Raw genomic sequence first — 24,493 nt, 5'->3', positions numbered from 1 at the left:
CCCCTGATCCCACGAAGCTTACATTCCAGTTAAGGGAAATAAAAACAAAAAAAAATCAGATTTATTAGTGCTAGGCAGGAGGAAAACCAAAAATACCTAAATGATATGATAGAATATGATTGAGATAAGCTATTAAAATAAAAAAAAATAATAATAAAACCCTAGAAACACTCAGAAGGGCTTTCCTAAACAGCCATCATGAAAATAGCCCTAAATTTACAAGACAATGAAGAACAGGAACAAATACTACTGCAATAGTAGTTAACGTTTATGAAGTACTTACTATGTACAGGTTATGTACTAAGATTTAAATGCTTTATTATTTAAACTTCACAATTTAAATATCATTAACCATTCTTGTCTTACAAATGAATAAACTGAGGCATAAAGAAATTAAATTACATGTCCAAGATACAAAAAAAACTTAAAAACTAGTACAGCTAAAATTCAAATCTGGCAATCAAGAGGCTAAGTTCCTAACTACTTGGTCATCTGACCAAATAGTATCTCTCTGGTAGATAGTAACCTACCATTTAAATATTTTTAAAGATTTCTTGCATTTTCTAATTGTCTATTACATGCAACTAACTTGTCTACCTCACTGAAGTGACCAACGAGGAGAGACCCAACAAAGGATTATGAAATGTTAAGCTTTTTGTCTTAGAAATGAGCAGAAAGTACATCTCGATGTTCCATTTCACCTAGAGTATAAAGAAATTCATCAAAGCTTTCATGCAGTAAAAGTTAAACAGCCAGGCTAAATTCCTTGTATCAGAAAGAGAAAAACACACGAGTAACCAAGTTCTATTAATAATACAGAAACTGAAGAGGATTTAAGCAAGAGATGAGAAAACTACAGTCCCAAGTGGTTAAGGAACTGAATCACAGTCATTTACCTAATTAACGAGAGAGCTAGGAACAGAACCACCATTCCCCTTAATGTCTCTCCACCATTACGATGAAAGGCAGCAACCAAGGCAGAAGTCTGGAAATGCCAGTGCAGCCCAGAGGACAGACTGGGTACAGAGTCAGTGGTCAGAATACTGGTATTGCTGAGAAAAACCACCACAATCACAAAATATATGAAATCAAAGACAGCCGAAAATGGGTCACAGCCAGTCACTACAATGACTGCAATTAACTGTGAGAATCCATTGACTGTACATGCAAAGTAACAAGGTAGAGGTGCAGAGTCCAGGAATATGGACTAAACAGAAAGTGAACACAATCAGAAAAAGTTGTAAGAAAAGCAAGACCAGGGTAGAGGCGGGCTCCCTGTATCACCAGACAGGGGAGTCCGTTAACAACTGTCTTCTCAGAACTACCTGTAGAGTTCTTGGCATACAAGATGCCCAGGCTCCACCTCGTAGGTGCTAAGAACCTCTTAAGTGAAGCTCTGCTTTGGATCATTTTGTCAATCAAGAGGGGCTTTTAATTTCTTGCTTCTTAACAGAAAATACACGATTCAGATATATTCCCAAAGTACATTATTCCTTTCCTCCTCATATCAATATCTACATCTTTAAATAAGAGCATACACAGTTACTCGCTAATTCCTATTACAATCTTTCAAGGTGACTGCAAGGGAAGAGTAGTTCAAGGAATATCTGCTAGAGAACATGATTCTCATGGTCAGCTTTAAAGCACTGTCATAGTTAAACTTGATTTTGTTCCTCTCTGTCTTGATACTTTACAATAAGCAACATGTTCCTAATCTCTACAGAAATAGCCAAGTCTAGAAAACAGAAACACTCACCAACCTCTCCATCAAAAGCCAAAATGAGAAGCAAAGAGAGGCAACAATCTTCTCTGAAGATAACTGCACCCCAGATGCAGGAACAAAAATCCTGCTCTTAACCTCAAAATTGTATCTTACTACTAAATCCTAGTTAGTAGGTGGAATTTTGGAGTTTACATTAAAATCTTCTATTAAATAGTTTTCAGAAACTATTGCGGGGGAATTAAGAGCCTAGTAGCAATTCCAAAACAGCTTACAAAATAATGTTAGGCAAATTTTTTAGAAGAATACATTTTCTTCGGAAAACATTTCAGTAATGTTTTTGAGAAATGGCCCCCACATTCCACCCCCACTACCACCTGCTTGCAGATCTCTTTCTTCTACTCTGTCTGCCTACTATGCCTCAATTCTCTTAAGAGTATGTACCAACCTAGGCCGGGTGTGGTGGCTCACGCCTGTAATCCCAGCACTTTGGGAGGCCAAGGTGGGCAGATCACGAGGTCAGGAGATCGAGACCATCCTGGCTAACACGGTGAAACCCCGTCTCTAGTAAAAATACAAAAAATTAGCGGGGCGTGGTGGCACACGCATGTAGTTCCAGCTACTTGGGGGGTGCTGGGGCAGGAGAATTGCTTGAACCTGGGAGTCGGAGGTTGCAGTGAGCCGAGATGGCGCCATTGCACTTCAGCCTGGGCAACAGAGTGAGACTCTATCTCAAAAAAAAAAAAAAAAAAAAAGAGTATGTACCAATCTAATACTTTGAACCTTGTATGAAAGCCAAGTATTATGTAAAAAATGGGAATTCATTTATCCAAAATTAAACCACCAACTTCATAGAGAATCTTAAATATTATCACCAACAATTTTTTAGAGAACTGAAAAGTTCAAGAGGTTATAAGCAATTCCATGAGCCAGACGCAAAGGCCCCTAAGTTGGGTTTGGTTCACAACCAGATTTTCTTTTCTGCAAAATGACAGCCTATACTTGTAAAAGTCCAAACTTCTCCTAGATGCTATTTAAACATTACAGCTCTCAAACAGTTCCAAATGAATGGGCTTCATTTTAAAAGTATGTACTACAACTGAACAAGCATCAGAAGTATTAAAATTTCCTTCAGATTTTTTATGCTTACTGATATGACTTTGTTTAAGCAACAAAGGAAAATTTGACATGTTCTGCACTAAAATAATGGGAATTCTCAGTGCAAAATCCTTTTGCACTTACTGGTGGATAAGTAAGTTAAGTACAATCTAGTTTCAATTTAATTATTACTTAGAAACAGACTTACGCAATTAAATGCCCTTACATTTGAGTGGGAAAAAGGAGACAGTCAATCAAAAGAAAGGAAAGTGAAATTATGGTGAAAAGATAACTGTACATATTACTTCAATGAGGATCAATCAAACTAAGCCACTTTATCAAGTTCCTGTGGTTTTTATGTCTCTCCAACCCTTATAATGTCAGGCAATAACAGTCACTTTTGGTGTTAATAGTATTTAATATAAAAATAATTATAGGCCAGGCACGGTGGCTCACGCCTATAATCACAGCACTTTGGAAGGCCAAGGTGGGTGGATCACCTGAGGTCAGGAGTTCGAGACCAGCCTGGCCAACGTGGTGAAACCCCATCTCTAACAAAAATACAAAATATTAGCCAGGCATGGTGGCGGGAGCCTGTAATCCCAGCTACTTGGGAGGCTGAGGAAGAATTGTTTAAACCTAGGAGGTGGAGGTTGCAGTGAGTCAAGATCGCACCATTGCACTCCAGCCTGGGCGAGAGAGCAAGGCTCTGTCTCAAAAAAAAAAAAAAAAAAAAAAAAAATATATATATATATATATATAAAACATTTGGAAGAATAAATTCCCTCTATCACTATCTTCTTTCTGATTTTAGGATTCAAATTTAAGTCATACTAACTGTGTAACTCATTGAATTACATGGTAAAGTGTATGGTGTATGAATTATATCTCAATAAAACTGTCAAAAATTTTAAGTCAGATGCTGGGGAGGGTGGAGTTGGGAGGGCTGTCCTGTTTGAAAACAAAACTTCAGAATAACTAAGCCTTCTACATGAGCTTACCAGTGAAATCAAATGCTAAACAGGCTCTGGTAAAACCGAATAGATAAGATGTTTCTGGCATGTTAATAAAGAAATTCCTTCAACTAATTTGGTTTCTGACTTGATCGGCAGCCAATAAAATGCCTTTGCTAACTGCAATTCTGACCCACTCCTTTCCCCTCTGTGCAAGAGACATATGTGAAGAGGGTGAGAACCACATGCTTCCACCAGAAGGAAAAAATAATCTGGCAATCATCATGGGATGGTTTAAGGAGGGCAGAAAAAAAAAGCTGTCCATGTTTTATTCCAGAAGATTTTTTAAAGCATAAACTATTTTCCTCACCGACACAATCTCTTCAACCAGAAGCAAGCAAGCATTATTTTCCTTTAGTGAGTATACAGTCTCATTTCTGCAAGCTTGCCTTTTTAAAGAAATTTACTCTTTTCTAACCACTGTCCCCTCTCATATCCAGAAGGGTACTTTGGGGATTTTTCTGAGATCACTGAACCCTCTTCTTCCTTAGCATAAAAAAGAATATTTTTAAAAATGATAACCAACACTACAATGTTTTCACACATCTATTTTTGGCAGTATAGCCGAATGTATGGAGTCTGGAGGCAAACTGGGTGCAACTGCTGGCTCTGCCATTTACTAGCTGTGGACCCTTGGGAAAAAAACCACATAAGCTCTCTGGGCCCCTCTATTTTCATTTGTAAAATGGAGGTAATTAAAGTTCCTACAACATAGCATGGATTAAGAGTAAAATTGGTTGTTACATGTAAAAGTTCACAGAATAATGCTTAGCACATAGTAAGTGGTATATAATTATTATTATTTCAAAGAGTAAATGAGTAACTTAAAAATACGAGAACAGTTTGGCTTGTCAACTTGTAACACAGAGTTGTGAAAATTTCTAAAAAGCTATACAGATATACGGAGACTGAGCAAATTCGTAAATGGATACCAGACAGTGAAAGCCAGGTTTCTTTTTTTTTTTTTTTTTTTTTTTTTTTTTTTGGTGAGACAGAGTCTCACTCTGTTGCCCAGGCTGGAGTGCAGTGGCGCAATCTCGGCTCACTGCAAGCTCTGCCTCCTGGGTTCACGCCATTCTCCGGTCTCAGCCTCCCGAGTAGCTGCGACTACAGGCGCCTGCCACCACGCTCGGCTAATTTTTTGTATTTTTAGTAGAGATGTGGTTTCACCGTATTAGCCAGGATGGTCTTGATCTCCTGACCTCGTGATCCACCCCCTTGGTTTCCCAAAGTGCTGGGATTACAGGCCTGAGCCACCATACTGGCCAAAAGCCAGGTTTCTTACTACTGGATTAGGAAGCTATAGATAAGCAATGGGGGGAGGCCAGAACAAACCATGTGATGCTAGATTAGATCCAGAGATATCAGTTTAGCTTAAAATAGACACAGAGAGATACTAAAATAATTATAGATATGTATGTATACATGGCTTAGTAATATATACACGTATTTCCTAGCTTCATCTACTGAGAGAAATCCTAGAAGCAATGACACGCCAACAGCAAACATACTCAGAGCCCAGATCTTGCTATCTAATACCATTCTCTAATAGAAGGAACCAGGGCTCCTTGAAAAAATGTCTGCTTATCAGGCTAGGGCAGAGAAATACAAGATGAGCCTGAAGCATCTTGCAGTGCCAGAAAGTAAGTGTTAAAAACAAAATGATGGCTGGGTGCAGTGGCTCACGCCTGTAATCTCAGCACTCTGGGAGGCCAAGGCGGACAGATTACGAGGTCAAGAGATAAGGACCATCCTGGCCAACATGGTGAAACCCTGTCTCTACCAAAAAATAGAAAAATCAGCTGGGCGTGGTGACGCGTGCCTGTAGTCCCAGCTACTCAGGAGGCTGAGGCAGGAGAATTGCTTGAACCCAGGAGGCAGAAGGTTGCAGTGAGCAGAGACTGTGCCACTGCACTCCAGCCTGGTGACAGAACAAGACTCCGTCTCAAAAACAAAACAAATGATGGGGACCTATGAATGGGACACAGGAAGGAACCTGAAAGAGCTCCCAATGGCTAAGTTGGAGCAATATGGGCAACAAAATAAATCATGTAGTACTGGATCATAACCCAAAGTATAAAATAAATATCCATACATCCATACTAATACAAAATAACTGAATAAATACATAAATGAGGACAAAGACCTAAATCCCTACAGAAGAATTTCCAGTAATTTACGAAGCTACTCCCTTCCTCAAAGAGGTGAAGTTTAACTTCTTACCTCTTGAGTGTGGCACCGTGTTTAGTGACTTGCTTCCAAAAAGTACAAAATGGAAATGATTACGTCAACTAAAAAGCCAGGTGATCAAAGTTAACACTGCCGGTGATCAAAGTTAATAGTGCCAGTGATAAATTATGTCAACAGCATGCATACTTCATTCTCCCTAGGATCTATAACTGCAATCTAACCATGAGAAAAAAAAATCAAAATACCTTAAATTTAGAAACACTCTATAAAACATTGACAAGCACTCCTTTGACCAGCACTCCTTAAAACTATCAAAGTTATCAAAACGTCTGGGAAGCTGTCACACACCAGAAAATTCTGCTTAAGGGGACATAGTAACTAAATAGAATATGGTATCCTGGATGGAATCCTGAGACAGAAAGAGGCATTAGAGAAGAACTAGTGAAATCCAAATAGACAGTGGAGCTTAGTTAACAGTCATGTTCTGATACTTGTCCTCAGTTGTGCCAAATGTACCATGGTAACATGTTAACAAAAAAGGAAACTGGGTTAGGAGTCTTTATGACTTTTTGTAAATCCAAAAATATTCTAAAATAAAGTTTATTTTTAAAAAATCTTATATAGTAAGTGAAATATTTTAAATAATGTTTTAAATAGTATGAACTTAAAAAGATAAGTTTAAACAAAAAGGTATTTCTCATCCAAAACAACTAATTTTATCATGTATTAATAAGTGAATACGTTCTGCAAACAGTTGTGTTAAAAAAAAACTGGATCCCTTTACTGCCAGACAAAATAAGTTTAGTTTACAGACTTTTCTTCTAAAGCCCACCAAAATAAGTTAAATTATATTTTAAAAACACATTGTCTAAAATCTTATAAAGCAGTTTAATTTCACCTTTTTATATTATTTTCTATAAAAGCAATATCTTATAGAAATATTCTCTACATTTTAATTCAAATATTGCATCATAGCGCGATAGAAACAGCTAAAGAAACTCAACACAAACAATACAGACCTACTATAAAAATAGCAACTCTGCCCAGTAATTAACAGAAACCTCCAATTTTGGTTTTTGAAAGAAAAAAAGTTTGTCAAACCTCATGTGAACACAGTTTACTGGAGGAAATAAAATGTCAACATTCCAAATAAAAACATCTTCTATGATTAGCAGATCCTAGTAGTATTGGTGAATTAACATCACAGCACTAACCAGAAATAAGAGACCCCAGAAGAAAAATATCAACATGATGATTATGAAATGAAAATGACTAACTTGTTCAAGCTCAATGGCATTCAAAAAGTAAACATAACTGTGTGCAGACTGTTTCTGCAAAAGGCTTTATATTCTCTGCTCAATGCTTTTTGAAGATTTGGAGTTTGTGGTTTTATTGATGGGAGAGAAGACGGTGGAGCACAGGATGGGGACAGGCAAAAGAAAGGCATGGAAACGGAAAGATGAAAAAGTTTTAGTAATGACATATCCCATCTGAGTTTCCTATCACTCAGCACTTTCAATGCTCTCTTCTTTTCACTGTGTCACCTCCTGAGAATGAAATGGAGGAAGAGGAGTATGAACCCCCTGGCCTAGGGTCAGAGAGAGATTCTAAGTCACCTATTCCTCTGAGGCACTGAAAGGAATACAGGAATCCAAAAAGGGCTTTTAAGGATACACAGGTGTTGAAAGAAAACTCTAAACAATCATGGGTAATCAATCTTTCACTACTCTTATTTACTCCATTATTCTTAACTAATTTCAACTGGGAAATATTTAGTAACTTACAATACTTAAAACTAAAGTCCATAACTTCCATATACATGTGCACTTACAGAATAGGTGTTTTATATTTTATTTCATTTATTTGCTCAAATATCACTATTCAAAGGAAAAACTGAAGTCATGAATCATGAATTCTTTATTTATTTCTTTTTTTTTTTTTGAGTCGGAGTCTCGCTCTGTTGCCCAGGCTGGAGTGCAGTGGCGCCATCTCGGCCCACTGCAAGCTCCACCTCCCGGGTTCAAGCCATTCTCCTGCCTCAGCCTCCCAAGTAGCTGGGACTACAGGCGCCCGCCACTACGCCCGGCTAATTTTTCTGTATTTTTTTTAGTAGAGACGGGGTTTCACCGTGCTAGCCAGGATGGTCTTGATCTCCTGACCTCGTGATCTGCCTGCCTCGGCCTGCCAAAGTGCTGGGATTACAAGTGTGAGCCACCACACCCGGCCAAATTCTTTATTTTTTTTTTTTCATTTTGTTTTTTTGTTTAGAGACAGTCTCACTGTGTTGCCTAGGCTAGAGTGCAGTGCTGCAATCACAGCTTACAGCAGCCTTGAACTCCTGGGCTCAAGTGATCCTCCTGCCTCAGCCTCACAAGTAGCTAGGACTACAAGCATATGCCACTATGCCTGGCTTTTTTTTTTTTTTTTAAAGAGATGGGGTCTAGTATGTTGTCCAGGCTGGTCTTGAACTCCTGGCCTCAAGCAATCCTCCCACCTCAGCATCCTGAAGTGTTGGAATTATAAGCATGAGCCATCATGCCCGGCTGCCATGAATTTCTCAAATATTAAAAGTGAGGAAGAAGTTAACATAAGAGCTATTATTCCTTTGAAAACTCAAGCAAAAGATGTCTCTTTCCTTGACACTCCCATCATTGAAGAACTCTTATTCTCAGGTGTCCACTATCCCTCTTGACGATATTTCCCTACTGGTTCCTTCAAATCTGCTAGTCTATAGATATTACACCTCAATCAATCTGTCCAAAATCTAACTCCACATCTTGCTTCACTCAACTTTCCCATCTCTCCAGGTCATCTATGCCCCCAATTTCCCCTGTCATTAATCTAATTCACATCATTTCCATTCACTCCTAACTGGTACACCATCTTCCACATAATCTGAAATATCAGATTGAGGATTAACTGTCCACTCTCCACCACATCCATCTCTCACAGGACTAAGAAGTGGTCCCCGCCATCAAGTAGCTCACTATCTACTCTTCGGTTCATCAAACACCTCAAACTGCTTCCCTTATTTCTATCACATTTAATTTAAAACCTGGAGACAGTTTCTCAAGACATATTCTGGTCTCACCTACCTCTCTACAGAACAACACAGTGACTACAAGGCATGGGTTCTGGAGGTAAGACTGCCTGAATTCAATCCTGCTTTCACCACTTACTACTTACTAGATTTATTGACTTGGGCATTTTTTGTTTTGTTTTGTTTTGTGGAGACAGGGTTTTGCCATGTTGCCCACCCTGGTCTTGAATTCCTGGTTTCAAGCGATCCACCCACCTGGGCCTCCCAAAGTGTTGGTATTCCACAGGTGAGCCACTGCACCTGACCTGGGCCTATTCTTGACCTTTCTTTTTGTGTCTCAGTTTCTGTATCTGTAAAATGGAAATAACAACAATACCTACCTGGTAAGGTTGTGAAGAAAATTAAAATGAGAATACCTATAAAGCACTTACATAAAATAAGGCCTAGTACATAGTATGTACTCTATAAATGGCATCTGCTATGATTTTAACTATTATTATTAATATCTAATGTTCCCTATTATTCTCCAATACAAGTCATTTGATGTAGTTTGGCCCATTTGCTATGTGATCTCTTCTTGCTTATTCCTCCCCCTACCAGGACTTCATTCTTCGATATTCACCTCAACTACAATGCCCTTCCACTTTATCCATTTAAATCTAAACAACACATTAAAGTCAAACTTTCATTCTATCTCTTCTAAAAAGCCTTTATTTGGCCATGGGCTGCAATTTTTCTGATCTTCTGAACTTTTATTGGGAATTACATAATACTTAATCACAAAATACCCCATATTACTTAACGCTATAATTACTCCATACTATTCCCATATCTAGTCTGCCACCACCTTGAGGGATTACATTCTGTTCATCCTCTGTGTCAGCCATGGTACACAGCTCAGCATGGGTGCTCAGTAAATACTCCTGAGAAAAACACTAAGATAAAGATAGAAATGATATGGTACTAGAAGAAAGTAGCATGATCAAACTCCTTGAAGAGACCACAGACAATGTCACCATTTCCTCCTGCCTTCTCAATCATTTGTAATTAGGATGCTTTGCCAACTACTCTTTCTGAACAGTAATTATACCCTCCTAACTAGACTCAATAGTCTTCTCCCAGTCCTTATCTCCCCTACTTCTCTGCTATATATCTGACTCCAAATTACAACCCCAAACTCCTCATGTTTGGAAAGAGGTAAGACCATGTATAGACACCAGGAGAAAACAGCCAACTATAAGCCAAAGAGTGAGGCCTCAGAAGAACCAAACCTATTGAGACCTTGATCTCAGACTTCTAGCCTCCAGAACTGAGAAAATAAATTTCCACTGTATAAGCCACCTAGTCTGTGGTACTTTGTAATAGAAGCTATAGCAAATTAATACAAGAGTCCAGAAACAGACCCACACAAATATATTCAACTAATCTTTCACAAAGAAGCAAAGGCAATCCAATGGGAAAAGGACGGTCTTTTCAACAAATAGTACTGGAACAACTGTACATCAACATGCAAAACAAAATAAAATAAAAATCTAGACATGGACCTCACATCTTTTACAAAAATTACCTCAAAATGGATCACAGACACAAATGTAAAATGCAAAACATAAAACTTCTAGAAGATAACATACAAGAAAATCTAAGTGACCATGGTCTAGCATTGAGTTTTTAGATACAACACCAAAGGCATGACTCATGAAAGAAAAAACTGATGAGCTGGACTTCATTAAGATTAAAAACTTTTGCTCTGCAAAAGACATTGTTAAGAGAATGAAAAGACAAGCCACACACTGCGAAAAAATACTGCATAACATATATCTGATAGAGGACATGTATCCAAAATATACAAAGAACTCTTTAAACTCAACAATAAAAAAAAAATCCAATTTTAAAAAGGGAAAAAATCTTAACAGACACCTTACCAAAAAATATATACAGATGGCAAATATGCATAGGAAAAGATGACCAACATCATACAGCATTAGGGGACGGCAAATTAAAACAATGCGGTACCACTACACACCTATTAGAATAGCCAAAATCCAAAACACTACACCACCAAATGCTAGTGGGGATGTATAGCAACAGGAACTCTCATTCATTGCTGTTAGAAATGCAAAGTGCTACAGTCACTTTGGGAGACATTTTGGCAGTTTCTTCTAAAGCTAAAAGCAGTCTTACCACACAATCCAGCAATCACACTCTTTGGTATTTGCCCAAATGAGCTGAAAATTTACGTCCATATAAAAACCTACACATGGATATTTATAGCTGCTTTATTCATAATTGCCAAAACCTGCAAACAACCAAGATGTTCTTCAATAGGTGAATGAATAAACTGTGGTATAAACATACAATGAGATATTATTCAGTAATTTTTTAAAAATGAGGTATTGAGCCACAAAAAGATATGGAAGAAACTTAAATGCATATTGCTAAGGGAAGGAAGACAGTCTGAAAAGGCTACATATTGTATGATTCCAACTATATGACATTCTGGAAAAGACAAAACTATAGAGACAGTAAAAAGATCAGTGGCTGCCTGGAGGTAGGCAGACGAAAACGGAAGATGAATAGATAGAAAATGGAATTTTTAAGGCAGTGAAACTATTCTGTATGATACTATACTGATGGAAACATTTGTCAAAAGCACAGAAAATGTGCAACATAGAGTGATCCCTAATGTATGTAAACTATGAACTTTAATTAATACAATAATAATTTATCCGTATTGGTTCATCAATTTTTTTTTTTGAGACGGAGTCTCACTCTGCTGCCCAAGCTGGAGTGCAGTGGCACGATCTCAGCTCACTGCAACCTCCGCCTCCCAGGTTCAAGTGATTCTCCTGCCTCAGCCTCCCGAGCAGCTGGGATTACAGACATGTGCCACCACACCCAGCTAATTTTTGTATTTTTCGTAGAGACAGGGTTTCACCATGTTGGCCAGGATGGTCTCGAACTCCTGACCTCAGGTGATCCACCCGCCTCGGCCTCCCAAAGTGCTGGGATTACAGGCGTGAGCCATCGCGCCCGGCCTGGTTCATCAATTTTAACAAATGTATCACACTGAATTAAGATAGAAAGTGGAAAACCAGAATTGAGATTTCCACCAACAGGGGGAGGGGGATTAGAATCAAGGTAGGAGGGCATGGAGGAAGGAAGACTAGTGGATCTCTGCAATCTAGGTGCTTGGGGGTTTTAAAACCATCTGAGTACAGGTGAACAGTCGTGGGCCTACTCAAAACAGTACATTGGAACGGAGACCCCTGAATAATGCTAGGACTCTGGAAGGGACTGTGCCTTCAGTAAAGCGAAAACAATTTTTTTAAAAAAGGGTTAGGCCAGGCGCAGTGGCTCAAGCCTGTAATCCCAGCACTTTGGGAGGTTGAGGTGGGAGGATTGCCTGAGCCCAGGAGTTTGACATCAGCCAAGGCAACATAGTGAGATCTTGTCTCTACAAAAAATACAAAAATTAGGTGAGCGAGGTGGTGGACACCTGTAGTCCCAGCTACCTTGGGAAGCTGAGGTGAGGGAATCACTTGAGCCCAGGAGGTCGAGGCTGCAGTGAGCCTTGATTGTGCCAGTGCACACCAGCCTGGGTGACAGTATAACTTGACTCAAAAAAAAAAAAAAAAGTTACCTACAAGCACAAGAGGATAACAACAAAGTCTGTGCTTGGGCAGAAGAAAAACAGTCCTCCAAGAATTCAAATCCAAGAGTCATTGCTCTTTTGATTTGGGGTTCAAGTTTGTATTATCTATAAGATGTGGGGAATCCCAAACTGAGAAATTAAAATAAAAATTAATCCGAGACCAAAAAGACTCATGACGTTACTGGAAGAAACAAAAGCAAAACTGTTTTGGAAGGACAGCCACAGTCTCCCACCCACTCCCCACCACCCCCCCACAGCCCCTCCACTCAGCCCTCAATTTAAACCACAAAGATTCTTACAAAAAAAAGTAGATGAATTCAGAATTGACATACAAATTCACAGGCATGAGTCAGCATAAAACAAAGCAACAAACTGCAAGATGAAATTCTCCAAAATTTGAAATTATAGACTAATCCGAAAGCACTAAGAACAAGAAAGTATGCAACAAGAATACAAAGACTTGAAAAAGAATAACACAGATCTAGAAATATAATTAATAAAATGTAAAAAGCAACGGAATCTTCTATGGACCGAACTATGTCCCTCTAAAATTCACATGCTGAAGACCTAACCCTCAATGTGGCAGCATCTGGAGATGGCGCTTTTAGGAGATAACTGGGTTTAGATGAGTTCCTGAGGTAGGGAAGGCCTCAGGATGGGATAAAGCCCTTATGAGAAGAGACACCAGAAAGTATGCCCTCTCTTTCTGTGAGAAGGCCATCTACAAGCCAGAAAGAGAGCATCACTAGAAACCTGGCATCTTGATCTTGAATGTCTAGCCTCCAGAACTGTGAGAAAATTAATTTCTGTCATTTAAGCCACCTAGTCTGTGGTATGTTGTTATGGCAGCCCTAGCTAAGATAAAATCCAACTGGCCAAATCTGAAATTGTTTGACCATCAAAATAAAAGTGATGAATCAAAACCCAATGAATAAAAGAAGAATCCATGAGCCCAAAAATAATTAAATAAAAATAGTTCTTCACAGTAGAATGTCAACCAATACCTGTAGAAGAAATTAATGGAGTTAGAAAATCATTACTTGGGAACCATTATAGTAATAATTCAAGTACAAATCATCATGGATATTAAAATTAGTGGGTATAGGTTTGATGAGGAACAAAATATTATATAGTCTCAAAGTATCTCCCAATAATTTACTTATTAGTTAGAAAAGGAAGAGATAATCTGATAGTGAAGAAACTTGGCACACCCACGTTAACCAAATAATCAAAGTCAACATTAATAAGGGGACTAATCAACATCATGTTCTTCCTGATACGATTCACTGAGGATACACATCACTATAAATTTCTGCCAAAAAATGTGTAACATGAATTTAAACAAATGAGGGGCATTCTACAAAATAAATGGTGTGTCCTACTCAAAAATGTTGGTGTCTAAAAGACAAAGGTTGAAAAACTCTTCTAGGTTAAGAGACTAAAGAGTCTTAGAAACTAAAAATGGAATATGATTCTCCTGGATTTCTGGAGTTGGGGGGAAAATGCTATAACAGACATTATTGGGACTCTTGAAATTTCCATAAGGTTTGTAGATCAAATAATAGTATTGTCTTAATATTAAAATTTCCTGATTTTGATAATTTATTGCAGTTTAAGTAAATGTCTTTAATTTTGAGAATACACATCAAAGTGTTTATGGGTAAAGGAGTTTGATGTCTGCAACTTACTCTCAAATGGTTCAGAAAAAAAATAATATGTATATATACAGAGAATAAATGTGGTAAAGTATTAGCCATCGGTGAATCTTGGAAAGGATGTATGAGAGTTATTTTATTTTTATTATTCTCTCATTCTTTGCAATTATCCTGTGAATTGAAATTATTTTTTAAAAAGTAAACTTTTTTTAAAAAATGGAAGTTTCAAACAGCAGATTAGACAGACATAATTAAAGATAATAAAGAGAAGAACCATAATACACGACACAGAATAAAGACAAAAATCATGAGAAGTTATGGAGAACTATAACAAAGTTAAAGAATACAACAGAAACTCTAAAGAGAAACAATAAAGAGATAGGAGAAGAAAAGATATCAAAGATATTGCAGTTTACAATTTTCTAGGACTGAGGAAATATGCTACTCTTCAGATTAAAGAAAAACAGTAAATATTTTTATTAAAATCCACATATAACATTGTGAAACTGTACACACCAGAATCAAAGAAAAAAATCTTAAAAGTCAAACAGGGAGGAAAGAAAAAGTAAGATTAGCTACAAGCAACAATAATTACATTGACAACAGACTTCTCCACAGCACAACAGGTAACCAGAAGACAACAAAAGATCTTCAAAGTGCTGAGAAAAAAACAACATCAACCTAGAGTTCTATACCCCACTAACTATGATTTAAAAGTAAAGACAAAATAAAGACAATGAGGAGGGGGAGGAGGAAGACTGAGTTTACCTTATACGGTTCCTCACTTAAAAAGAAAAGTTAAAAGAAAAAAAATCCTACCAAATACAGCTTCAAGATTAAAGAAATCTGAACCTAGAATGAAGGAATATAAGGCCAAGAAGAAACAGTGAGCAAAGAAATTGAAAACTCCTACAGGTAAATGTAAAGAAGCACTGTCTGTATAAAACAATAATAAAAACTAAACTGGGACTTTTAAGAACAGTAGAACCAAAGTAAGAGACAACACAAAACAGTAAGGTAGTGAATGAAATTAAGCCTTCTAAAATCCACATACTGACCAGAAAGAGAACAGAGAAAGATCAGTTAACTTCAGACTAATTACACATGTTGCAATTTTAACGGTAACCACCAAAAGCATAAAAGTAAAATCTTTTAACTTCTAAATCAGTAGAGATGAAAGGGAAGAAATAAAACTTACTGAATACCATCTAAATAGCTACCCAAGCAGGTTAGAGAAAAGAGTGGCCCTAATGAATTTGAAAAATAGTACATTGTAGGTCAAGTGAGTTCTAAATTCTTCAACTGGCATTCATTTATCTGTATCTTATATATGTGAAACATTACCTACCATATTTCCAATATGTGTCTTTAGAATAGTTGTCTTATTACTTCTTTGCCCACCTACGTTCTACCGCAGTATTTTTAACCCATATTTACTCTTTTGGAATGACTTCACAGTTCTCTACAATCGCAAATCCAATTTTTCTTCAAGTCCCAGGTCAAGATTCACTCTTTCAGGAAGTCAACTCATTTTTCCCTTAAATTAAAATTCCTACAGTATTCATATAGTTTTACTGTTTTCTTCTAATTGTTAAAATAGTGCCTTAGGCATGTTCCTTAGATGTCCTATACATGCAGATTTTGTTTCCTTATATCAGGGTTTAAGTTCCTCAAGACAAGAATTTTTTTTAGGATCTCCTAAACAACCTAGCAGTGTTATTTTTCACTTAAGGATGAAGTAAACTTTAAGTGTATTTTCCTTTAATAAGCTCAAAAGCTGTGAGTTTTGCAAAATACACAGAAACACACACATCTCATATATAAAAGTAAACCAAGTTTACAAGGTATTTGCTATAATCTTTGGGGCTGGCACAGTTGCTCATGCCTGTAATCCCCGCACTTTGGGAGGCTGAGGCGGGTGATCACCTGAGGTCAGGAGTTCGAGACTAGCCTGGCCAACATGGCGAAACTCCGTCTCTACTAAAAGAATACAAAAAATTAGCTGGGCGTGGTGGCGGGTGCCTGTAATCCCAGCTACTCGGGAGGCTGAGGCAGGAGAATCACTTGAACCCGGAAGGCAGAAGTTGCAGTGAGCCGAGATCGCGCCATTTCACTCCAACCTGGGCAACAAGAGCAAGAGCAAAACTCTGTCTCAAAAAAAAAAAAAATAATCTTTGGATACACAGAAAAAATGGGTATCTTTTTAAATAGCCATTTTGCCTGTCTTCCTTTCATTTTTGCCAATTTTTATTAAAAGGAGTCCATGGGCCGGGTGCAGTGGCTCACACCTGTAATCCCAGCACCTTGGGAGGCCGAGGTGGGCGGATCAGGAGGTCAAGAGTTCGAGACCAGCCTGGCCAACATGGTGAAATCCCATCTCTATTAAGAATACAAAAATTAGCCGGGCATGGTGGCACATGCCTGTAATCCCAGCTACTCGGGAGGCTGAGGCAGAATTGCTTGAACCCAGGAGGCAGAGGTTGCAGGGAGCCGAGATAGCGCCACTGCACTCCAGCCTGGGTGATAGAGCAGAGTCTCGAAAAAAATGAAAATAATAATAAAAAAAAGGAGTCCATATGCTCAGGGTTAAAAATGAACAAGACTAAGCCAAAGGAAGTCAGAAACTACTAGTACAATGAGAATTTTAATAAAAACTGAAAATATGGCGCATATTATAATTACTATGCAATCCTGGAGAAGTTTTCCATAATTATGTTTCACTGCAATATTAGTAGGAAAAGCCAGGGATAACATTAATTAATTAAAATAAAGCAACATATTGATGAGATAAAGATCATCTAAATAAATGTTAAGATACATCATATTCATAGATCAGAAGACTCAATGTTTTTAAGATCTCAATTCTCCACTAACTGAGTGACAGATCCCACACAATCCCAGCAGGTTGTGTATATAAAATATCACAAAATTATACATAAAGATATAAAAAATGAATGCATACAAAAACTGGTGAAATCTGACTAAAGCTTAGTTAACTGTATTGTGCCAATTAATTTCCTCGTTTTGATAATGCACTATAGGTATGTAAAGATATCACCACTGGGGGAAGCTGGGTGTTGGGTACATGAGACCTCTTTTACTCTTTTTGCAACGAATTTAGAATTATGTATCTCAAAATTTAAAGTTAAGACAAAATTCCAGTAGGCTTTTATATTTAACTTGAAAAGCTGATTCAAAAATTTGTATGGAAAAGCAAAGGACCTAGAATAGATAAAACCATTTTGAAAAGGTAGAACAGAATTGGAGGACTCACTTTGCCTAATTTCAAGACTTTTGATAAAGCTACAGTAAACAAGACAGTGAGGTATTGGTGAAAGTATAGACATACAGCTCAAAAGAGCAAGAGTCCAGAATATACTCACATGTGTACTGTCAACTGATTTTCATCAAAAGTGCTGAGGCAATTCATTCATGATTCATTTATACAAAGTTCTAAAAGAGCTTTCATGGTGACTGAAATGAGAACAATAATTGTGGGTGGGTGGTATTTATGACTGGCTGGGAAGGGGCATGTATTAATCTGTTCTCATGCTGCTAATAAAGACATACACAAGACTGGGTAATTTATAAAGGAAAGAGGTTTAATTCACTCGCAGTTCCACATGGCTGGGGAGGCCTTACAATCATGGTGTATGTAGGTTAGTATACAGGCAATGAAGAGGAGATTCTTTGAGCAAGGTAAGGTAGACGATCCTTTATACAGAAAGAATTTTTACAATCTCAAATTTCTAAGAGCTTAAACAAAATAAGTGTCTTATTTCAACATATCTAAATTTATGGTCAAATCTAAAATTATTCTACAGGGTTTAAGGGCTAAGGTAGGCAGTACATTATTACATTAGGAAACCAAACCTATAATCAGGTCAAGACAGTTAGAACTCAGAAATGTGGCATCTTCCAGAACAAAAAAAGACTGTAAAAAAAACCTAAAGCAGAAAAGAAATATGATTTTTGTACATATAAAAGTGGTATGAAAAAATAAATAAAAATTAAAAAAGAAATATGATTTCATCTCTTGAATCAAAGGTCTTTTTTGTATTAGTGAACAAAGTCCTCTTCCTAAAAGCCCAATTTAATCGTATTTTAAAAAAACAAAATAAAAGTCATATGTGATAGCCTACTGCTGTATTCACTAGTCAGTCACTAGGGGTCTTTAGTTCAAAATGATGCAGTATCTTCATATGCATATAACAATTAAGAACATTGCTTAATATGCCAAAGATACATTAAGCCTACTGATTTTAGATTTAAGACCTGATAATAACCCATTACATTTAACTCATTCTGTACCCACTACTGCCAGAACTCTAAGTCAAGCCCAATGCCACCTCCTCTGCAAGGCCTGCTGCGATTTCTCCCAGTCAGAAACAATGATCTCCTTCCTCTAAACTCACGTAGCCATGGTTTGTTCCTCTCATGTTGGTTCATTTATTCATTCCATAAATATTTATTAAGAACCTAATATGGGCCGGGCGCGGTGGCTCAAGCCTGTAATCCCAGCACTTTGGGAGGCCGAGGCGGGTGGATCACGAGGTCAGGAGATCGAGACCATCCTGGCTAACACAGGGAAACTCCGTCTCTACTAAAAAATACAAAAAATTAGCCGGGCGTGTTGGCGGGCGCCTGTGGTCCCAGCTACTCGGGAGGCTGAGGCAGGAGAATGGCGTGAACCCAGGAGGTGGAGGTTGTGGTGAGCCGAGATCGCGCCACTGCACTCCAGCCTGGGGGACAGAGAAAGACTCCGTCTCAAAAAAAAAAAAAAAAAAAAAAAAAAGAACCTAATATGGGTCAGCTACTCTTTTAGGCTCTGGGGATACAGCAATGAACAAAGCAAAATCACCAGTTTCCTGGATTTACACTCTAGTAGGGAGAGACAGGCAATAAACAAATAAACGTGGTGATACATGCCATAATGAAAAATTAAGTAAAGAGTCGAACTGAATTTTTTGTGAAGCTAACAAAAGTTCAGGCCCCTTCACTTGCATGGTCCTCTATGAGTGCTGAGAGTTGCTGGGACATGTAGAGTATTCCAGGTGGAGACAGGGAGCCAGGTAGTCATCAGAAAGCATTTTTTTGTGAGCATTTCTGATTAAATGTCTAAGGAAATCTCAGAAGAAAGGGACCTAAGGTTACAGTATTTTGTTGGGATATCTTTTCTCATTCTAAAGATTCACTTTCATACCTTTTTTAATTCTAGTTTTGTTTTCTTAATGAGGGTCCCCAAAACTGCATAAACTTCAGGTCTCATAAAACCTGGATCCATCCCTGAATTGTATCCCTGAAAGTGGTGGGAGAAGTGCTGTTTTTTGTAGGGTGGAAACGAGCAGGCTCATTAAAAGGTGACATTTGAGCTGAGACTTTAAACAAAGAAGCAAACCAAACAGATATTGGTGGGGAGGGGTGGATTTTAGGCAGAGACAGCAAGCTAAAAACCCTCAGGCAAAGCATGAGGAATGCAGTAGGTTAGAAGGACAGGAGGAGGAGAAATACATAATAATAAATACTTCTAGACACTAACAGCAATTAACAATGACCACACTTTTATGTGTCACGTACTGTACCAAGCACTTTTCTAAGCATCTCCATTTTACAGCTGAGGAAACTGAGACACACAGAGAGGGATTAAGTAATTGGCCTAAGGACAAAGCTAGTGGGTGGTGAAACTAGGCAGCCTGGCTCCAGAACCCTGTTCTCAAATCACTATGCTGTGCTACAGAGGTCGGTTGTGCAATTACGGAGTATCTAGAGAATCTCTCAGCCAGCAAGAGATTTAATATGATATAAATGAGGAAACCAAAAGGTTCTGATCTCAAACTACGATAGCTAATAGCAGGTACACATTTTATGTTCCTGTAAATACCAAGTACCAAGCCTTGTCATTTCTGCTACTCTACTCACAGTTCATAACACATTTCCTCTCATATTACAGTTGTTCAATGTATGATGGCTGTTCAATGTACTCTCATGAGAGAACTTACTATTCATTCTTAATACAAAATGATGCATTAGATACATTTCACCAATAAATACATACACAGATCAAAGGTTGGAGGTAAGTACCTCCTTTAGGGAATCAGATCTGCATCAAAGTCAGATAACCTGTTTGTTTTTCAAACATTCTAGAAAAATTACCTCGCTATCTGTTGCATTGTCACTTTTCATCTCAAATAGCTACTGATGATGGGAAATTCTACTTTATTCAACTTCAAATGATCTTTCTGAAGTTTAGGGCCATTTATTCTGGTCTCTCTAGAGTCTATCCTAAATGGAAGTAAATAAAAGTGAGCATAACTCCAAATAACAATGTTTGAGCTTCCTTCAAATGTTCTTTTCTAAATGCTTAAGGTCGTCATATTCCTTATCAGTTAGGTTTAAGAATTGAGTTTTCCAGAAAGGTTCTCACAAATGCTGATTATAATGGAAGAATTAGTCTATGATGGTATTAACTAGAGCACCTTGAAAGATGCATAATTACAAATAAACTAACACATAATTCTCTAAATGCATATAAATTGGTTTCCTTATTTTACTGCCCAATCCTCACCTTTTTTCCTGCCAGCTTTCACAGACACTTTAAATCTATTTACACAGACTACCATGTGAATCCTACCTGGAAGCTTAGCTACACGGCAGCCCGTGCTTCAGAGGGAATGGCTTCCAAACACACAAAGATGAAAAAAAATCAATATCAACCTTTCCAAAGCATGTTCTACAAGGCACTAGTACTAAGGACAAGCAATATGTATTACAGAGAAAAAGAATCTAATAGTCAAGTAAGTTTGGAGTTTGCTAGGTTAAGCAAAGTTTACCAGGTTTCTTTAACCTACTCATGATATGGCTTTTCCTGAAGCACCCCAACCACACTTTGGAAAATGCCTGTGTACAGAATTTAGCTAATGCCTAAAAAGTCCAGTTCAGAAGTCACTAAAGATGACTCTAAGGCTTAAAGCCTGGAGTCTTTGTGTATCCAGTCTTGGATACACAGGCTAGGAATCGTTCACAGGGACCAGACTAAAACCATAAGACTAGGTAAGATACTTCCTCAGAAACCATATTAAGACTATTCCTTCAAAACTTCTTTTGCCTTATCCTATCTCCAGCTTTGCTATCTCCTGCTTCTTTCTAGCAAAAAATCTAGAAAAACATAAGGACATGAAGACTTAAAGGGTAGGAATAATAAAAATTAAACTGGAAAACTGCCTGACAAAAGATGGCACAATGCATGTGAAAATCATATTATGATCTACTATAACTACTTAATTTCTCCAAGAAAACTTTTGAATGGCAAACCTATGGATCATTTTTTCATTTTTTTGGATCATGAAGCTCTTTAAGAATGCAATGAATGCTATAACCCATCTCCACAGAAAAACACAAATACATACAACATTAAGCCTATTAATTTCAGAGCACTCCATGGGCCTCCTGAGGCCCAACTACAGAGCTTTAGTTGTCAGCTCCTAGGTCCCTAGGTAACCCAAGCTGCAGGCACTTCATGACAGATAAAGCCTGCAGAGTTACTGGACACTTACAAGATACGACTTTTTTTAGACAGTGCAGATAAAATGTATATACGCATTGGCCTGAAAAAAAATAAAGATAACCTACTTATTAAGTAAAATTTGAGTCATTTATTCAATACCAAAAGAAGAAGGGCACATGATGGTAATAATATCTCCACAACAAAACAGCTCTGAGAGGTTGATTCCACAAGGTCACATAGCTAATAAATCCCAGATTGTCCACATCCTCGTTCAGTGCTTTGGAACTAAACCATACCACCTTAAGTACAATAAATATGTTATTACATTGAGTAGGAAACCATTTTCAAAATAAAAATCTCCACCAACCTTCCAAGAATGACTATAATCGGGTCTCTTATTTATTTAATCCAATCATTCCATTTTTGGCATGTAAATGCTGACAAATTAAGGAACAAATTATATATATTGGCTTTTGAAAACAAAATGTACTTCTCTCTAGCACAATTAATTTGTATAAATAAGAAAAATCTAAAACAGCAAAATAAATAACAAAAATATGTAATTGTATAGCATAAACTTGATTATAGACAAAAACACAAACAAGAGTTTAGCAAGCAGGGGGATATGATGCCAAGAACTACATGAAGTTTCTCTGCTTTGGTCACTTGTATTGGAAGAGTCTGGCAGGCAGGGACCAAGCATCTATTATCTGATGTCCACTTGGCAGACTACATAAACAGTGAGGCCTAGCGGCACAGCAGGAGTTAGGTATTCCAACTACTACTTAAAGATCTACACTAACTCAGAGTATGGCTACAACTCAAATGCTAAACTAAATGTATGCCTCAGTTTCTCCACTGGAAATGTAATACATTATCTGCCCATCTCCTATCTTTAGAAAGGCAGTACTGACAATTGGTTAAGAATACAGTCTCTAATTGGTTCAAATTTTGGCTTTGCCACCTACCAACTTTGGCAAGTTAATCTCCTTGTGCCTCAGTTTATTCAACTGCAAAATGGAGTTAACAACAGCACCTATCTCACAGGGTTGCTGTTAGGATTAATTAGAAAAATCTTACAGTGCCTGGCAAGTAATAAGCATTCCATAAACATCAGCTAGTATTATCATTATTTTAAACGAATGACAATATTAACCAACTTACTATACCTCTATTACACTTAGGAAATTATAGGCCCTAATTTTTTTGCTTTTTAATCATGTGGCTTAACTACTAACTTTTTTTAATATAGTAAGTACACAGCCAATTATTCCTGTAAAAAAATTTACTGTATACCCTGCCATCTAAAACGTATACATTCATCGAGTTTTAGTTAACTTTTCATCGCAATATAAGTGAACTCCCCCAACCAGTCATAAGCGACTTGCATCCATCCACTTCTACTTTCACAGTCATCACCATATTCCTTAACACCATTATTCTTACCTAGACTATCACAATGGCCTCCCAACTGCTCCATTCCACTCTTCATGCTGTAGTAGGGAGCTCTTTTAAAAACCTAAATCTAATGTCACTCCTCTGCTTAAAAGCTTGCAATGGTTCCCCATTGTCCTAAACAAGTCCTATCTCCTAATGAGAACTAAGAGGCCTGCAAGATCTAGGGCCACCCTCCCGCTCTGGCTGCTCAGGCTATACAGGCCTTCTTTCAAACCGGGCCTCAGAGCCTTCACATATCATGCTCCTCTATCTGGCATAATCCCCTCTTCCCAGTACCCTAAGCAACGCCTAATCATCTCTGGGATCTCAGCTAAAAGGCGATGAGACTCTGACACCCCAAACAGGATCAGGTCCTCCTATTACATGCTCTCATAACCCTGATCCTAATACTCTTCTCTGCATCACAAAATAAAACTGCAATAATTATTTAAATGGCTATTTAATACTGTCCTTGTCCAAAAAAATAGAAACCCTTAGTAAGATTTGGAACCAAGTCTATTGTTTACTGCTACAACGCAAAGTGCTTACTTGCCAAGTATCTCACACGTTGTAGGTGTGCTCAATATATCTATATTGCATAGTAGGAAAAGTGATGAGATCCACGATGGTGAAAAGCAAATCATCCAGAAAACGAGACTAAAGCAGAACATTGGCTGCACTGTATTAAATATGCAAGTTAACACAGGCATTACACTGAAGAGTAAAAACCTGCTTCAACATGGGCAAAATAAAGACTAAACTTTCCAATGCAAAATTAAGTTTCTTTGTGCATCCTCAGGTGTTATGTGAAACAGGAGGAGTTCAACTTCAGTTACCAGTAAGAAGATACACAACTAAATCAAGACTGCTGCCACATTTGGCAACAACCTCCTCTCTTCTTGGCAGTAACTGCGAGGCCAAGAGTTGAGTTGGCCAGAGAAGAGTGATTTATCTTCCCACATTTAGAAGTGGTCCCTCTACAACAGGAATGCTGTATTGCTAATGGACTTTGAATTCTAACCTTGTCAAACCAGTACCTTCCCTAAGTATTCAAGTCACTTTTTGAAAAAAAAAAAAAAAAAGTTTAAATGGCATCGCAGTCCAATTCGACTTAGAGAAAACAAAGTTGCTCTTTCCAAAAAAAAAAATCATTACTTTGGAAAATTAAAAGAAACTGATAGGGG

General features: G+C 37.7%; 1 protein-coding gene across 3 annotated transcripts in view; it reads right to left on the bottom strand.

Moving 5' to 3' along the window:
• The window catches only part of MAP4K3 (mitogen-activated protein kinase kinase kinase kinase 3), a 188,055-nt gene that overhangs the window by 162,913 nt on the left and 649 nt on the right, over nt 1-24,493 (bottom strand). The window lies entirely within an intron of this gene.

This window comes from Symphalangus syndactylus, chromosome 14 (assembly GCF_028878055.3).
Source record: "Symphalangus syndactylus isolate Jambi chromosome 14, NHGRI_mSymSyn1-v2.1_pri, whole genome shotgun sequence".
Classification (NCBI taxonomy): Eukaryota; Metazoa; Chordata; class Mammalia; order Primates; family Hylobatidae; genus Symphalangus; species Symphalangus syndactylus.
Note: the sequence above shows the minus strand (reverse complement) of the source record. Positions and strands in the feature narration are given on the sequence as shown.